The sequence below is a fragment of the Capra hircus genome, unplaced genomic scaffold (assembly GCF_001704415.2).
Source record: "Capra hircus breed San Clemente unplaced genomic scaffold, ASM170441v1, whole genome shotgun sequence".
Taxonomy (NCBI): domain Eukaryota; kingdom Metazoa; phylum Chordata; class Mammalia; order Artiodactyla; family Bovidae; genus Capra; species Capra hircus.
In genome coordinates, this window is record NW_017212259.1 from 7,997 (window position 1) to 12,342 (window position 4,346).

General features: G+C 50.0%; 2 non-coding genes across 2 annotated transcripts; both read right to left on the reverse strand.

Moving 5' to 3' along the window:
• Positions 1-2,945: 2,945 nt before the first annotated feature.
• On the reverse strand, positions 2,946-3,018 carry TRNAV-CAC. The gene has a single exon. It is a non-coding gene; the product is annotated as a tRNA-Val (tRNA).
• A 610-nt stretch (positions 3,019-3,628) lies between these two features.
• TRNAN-GUU lies at positions 3,629-3,702 on the reverse strand. The gene has a single exon. It is a non-coding gene; the product is annotated as a tRNA-Asn (tRNA).
• Between the last annotated feature and the right edge of the window lie 644 nt (positions 3,703-4,346).

The window sequence follows — 4,346 nt, forward strand, 5'->3', positions numbered from 1 at the left end:
TGACCAAGTCATTGAGTCCAGACAAGACGAGCCAGAATGACTCTGGAGAGCCTCTTGCAGAGCAGCTTATGGATTACAGGAGTTAAAAAAAAACAAAAACGAAAACAAAACAACCCCACTGGTCCCAGACATTTACCCTCTTCCCTTCATGAGTTGTATTTTGGCTTTGGTTGGATGCACACAATCTAATAAGGGGTCTCCCTGTGGTATATGGGCGCATTTGCAAGCCCAAGACTCTCTCTGTATGATATCTCAACAGTACGGGGCTACATCTGCAAAAATTATCTCATTTGAGACAAATTGTTGCAAGCTACAGAATCCTGCACCTATAATACATCTTGTACAAATCTGGATCCTTAGAGCTCCTGGTTCCCCTTCCACCGATTCCTCAGTTAAAGTTGGTGATGAAAGAAGAGCTCTTCAGATTTTCCGTACTCAGTCGAGATGTCTCTACGTTCTAGGACATTTCTCTCTGCCCTTTTCTCTCCCTTTTGGAGTTTGTGCCTTTCTGTCCCTTATACTCTAGGCCTCTGTGGATCTTACCCACATTCTGTCCTCTTCATCAGTTTTCTGGAACTGTGCATTAGGAGTCTTCAGTCAGCAAGCACTTACTAGGTGCTCACCAGGTACCAGGCCCTTCTCCTGGAAAACTGCTGTATCAGGAGTAAAGCCAAGGTCCCACTCCTTGGTCCATTCACACCAGGAGGCATCAAAAATAAGATACACACACACACACACACACACACACACAAATAAGAATCACAGCAGGAGAACAACCTGCCATGTTCTTCTCAGGTTCATCTGCCTGCCAGCACCTAAGGACCCAGCAGTGACTAAAAATAGAATTGCATACCACATGGGAAAATGGGTGACTTGAGATATAGAAGGCAGGTAACTAAGAATCAGGAATTTCTTTTTTTTTAATAAAGGAGTACTTCAGGTAAGCAATAGGTCTTAACTTAGAGAGTCCATGTATTGTACTCTTCTTCAAGTGATGTATGGCTACATTCAGGAATATCTCCTAAAGGTACCAACACATTCTCTTTAGCTGGTAATCTAGAGCTCTTCTATTATAACCTATAAAAATATGGGCATTATTTTTTCTACTTAATTAGAAATTCTCCAGGCAAAGATTATACATTAATTGAACCAATTTAATATCAAAGAACTTAAAGTTAATGATATACCTTCAAATCGCGATTGGAGCTGAGTCGTGTCTGATAAATGCTGCTTAGAATCACACATTAGATGATACCTAAAAACGCTGACCCCAAATTGAAAGGGGAATAATTAAGTCACTATGATTTCTTAACTCAAAAGACTTAATCCTGATTTAAAAGATATTATATGGTATATTTAATTTACTGGGACACATAATTTTAAATTTTATAAATAATAAATCTGAAAGTAACCATGAGGTAGTTTTTAGACCAAAATAATTAAAGTAGTGTGGTGCATACCAAGAGTCATCTCTGGGAGCATGACAGGACAAACATTTTCTATGTAATTATACATCAACTATTAGAATTTTCTAGCGTGTTAAAAGTATTCGAGAGTCATCCTTATTATCAACTTGAATTTTATTCTTGTTTGTAGCATGGAGAGGTAAACCTTTTTTATTATTCCTGAGTTACATTTCAGCAAAACAAAGTTAAAGGAAAAACAACAAAAAAAAGACCCACGTGGTTGCTATTCACTGAGATAGAAAAGGTGGTTCAGAACTCCGCTTTGGAGAGAGGCTGAATGACATACATGTGGGAAAGAAGGGTGCTTCTGTGCTTGAATTCAGACTGGACCCGGGACTGGGCCAAGGCCAGAACACAAGACTAAGCATTCTTGTCCTAGGGCAGCCACCCAACCGACAGCACCCACACAGCAGTTCTGGGAAGCTTTTGAGAATATTCCCCTCTCTTTGCAGCATTTCCCATCTGGTTCTCCATCCTCCAACCACACGGAAGGATTCTTCCCCTCTGTGTCCTGACAGAACACGTTATGCTCCCTGCAGGGCACGGGGAGCCAGGCAGGAGCCAAGGGGGCAGCTGCACTGCCTCGATGGGTTTCTAGCAAAGGAGCGTGGAAATCCCATGGACAGAGGAGCCTGGTGGGCTAGAGTCCAAGGGGTCGCTAAGAGTTGGACAAGACTGAGCCGGTGAGCATGAGCACCAGGCGGTTCCACCACTCCGACGGATCCCAAAGCACACCTGAGTGCCCGCCAAAGCAACCCGCAGGAGGCCAGAGGGCAGAGGGCAGCCCCTGTGGCGGAGGGCTGAGGATGAAAGCCTAGACCGTCCTACAAGCACAGGGCCTGACTGGCCTGCACTTGAGAAAGACCTGAATAAACCTCCATCTAGGTTACCCTTGCAAACATCTTCTTTACAGTGGCACTGGTGGTTCAGAGGTAGAATTCTTGCCTCCCACGTGGGAGACCCGGGTTCGATTCCTGGCTAATGCATTCTGGTTCTCCGTTTTGGACTTCGCTGTTGGCTCAGACGGTAAAGAATCTGCCTCCAATACAGGAGGCCCTCGACTGTGAAACGTCGCAGCGGCCCAGGGCTGTGTGCAGCTGTGCAAGGCTCCCAGCCCTGCCCTCGCGGGCTCATCGCCCTTCACCTCTCCTTTCCTGGGCGTCGCTTTTGCTCTGGGGCAAGGACACAAAGTAGCGGACTGGGTCCCTCCTGGTCTAGCGGTAGCGCTGCGTGCTGCCGAGCCCAGGTCTTGCTCTCTTTGTGAACCTTGGTTTTCTCTGTCGTCAGGCTCGGTGATGAGTGGCGGATGATGAGCGGATCCGTTCACCTCCAGATCTCCTAGCGCTGAATTAAGAGACTTGCAGGTGGTCACCAACTCTTCCTCCAGCTGCGTCCCCTGCCGCACCCCGTGCCTTTCGCGCCTGTTGGTTTTGCCAATGAGAAGGCACATCTCCGCGGGGGAAAAAGAAAGAGGAAGCCTGTTTCCGCCCGGTTTTGAACCGGGGACCTTTCGCGTGTGAGGCGAACGTGATAACCACCACACTACGGAAACGGGACAACCCCGATTCCTGAACACTGTATCCATGAAATCCCCAGGTCCCGCCACCACGAACCACCACCACCAACTCTTAAGACTCAAAGAGGAACCTTGGAGCCCCCAGGCTCTCTCAGGCACGGAGACGGCGGCTCCCGAGGGCCCTGCTTTAGGGTTCCCCGTCTGCCCTGAAGTGAGGCCCCTCGGGCCCCCACAGGTGGCCTTCGGGGCCCCCGCACCCAACGCAGAATCCTCAGATCCTCAGCTGCGCACCCTGAGTTCAGGGGGTCGCCCCCGCCGACTCCCCAGGCTCCCGGCAGCCGCAGGAGGCGGGGACGGTGGGTGCGAGCGAGGCCCAGGTGACCCCGAAACCCAGCGGCGTGGAAGCCGCCCCTCCCGGGCTGCGGGACCCGCGCCTCGGTGGTCCTCTTCTCGGGGCCGGTGATCAGCGCTCCGTGCTCTCAGGAATGACCGACGCTTCCAATCCACCCGGGACGCGCCCTCGCCGCTGTTCCTTTGCACCTGACTCCTGTGCTCTTTCTCTGAAAGTCCGTTGGGCACATCACTTCTCCGGTGTCCTCCTGGCAAAAGGGAGTCTCTTTGGTGTTGCCTAAAATGGCACCCCCACCGTCCCTGGGTGGGCTCGAACCACCAACCTTTCGGTTAACAGCCGAACGCGCTAACCGATTGCGCCACAGAGACAGCATTACAGGGTTCATTGGGACTCTCTATGGAGTAGACACTCATTCCCGGGGTGAGCGCTCTGTCCGCCAGTAAAACGGTGCCACTTCCTTGCCCCTACCAGCCACAGATGCCAGCGCCCCCAGAGAAACCGCCCATCCAGGCCTCGAACCTTCCAGGCCTGAACCGAAATAGATCCAAGGACAGCTGAACACCGGGTTGTTCCCATGATGGCTCTTCCCGTTTCCTCGCCTACACCCAACAAATGAGTTTGCCCACCCTGGCAAAGGCCTCCCAGGACGAGATTGAGCTTCGGTTTCCTGTGTCCACCAGGCGGTTTCCACCAGAGTGGGATTTCCGTGGGGTTCAGATGGTAAGAATCCGTCTACAATGCAGGACACCCTGGTTCAATCCTTGATTTTGGAAGATCCCCTGGAGAAGGGAATAGTCACCCGCTGCAGTATTCTTACCTGGAGAATCTTTGGACAGTGGAGCCTGGCAGCTTACAGTCCCTAGGTACACAAAGAGTTGAACACGACTGAGAGACCCTGACTTCTCTTTAAGTGAGTATAGCTCGTTTGTCTGGAGTGTTTTCTTTAAATGGTTATTTTTACTCACATTGTAAATTTAACAAATATACACTTGTGAGAATAACTTCAGTTCAG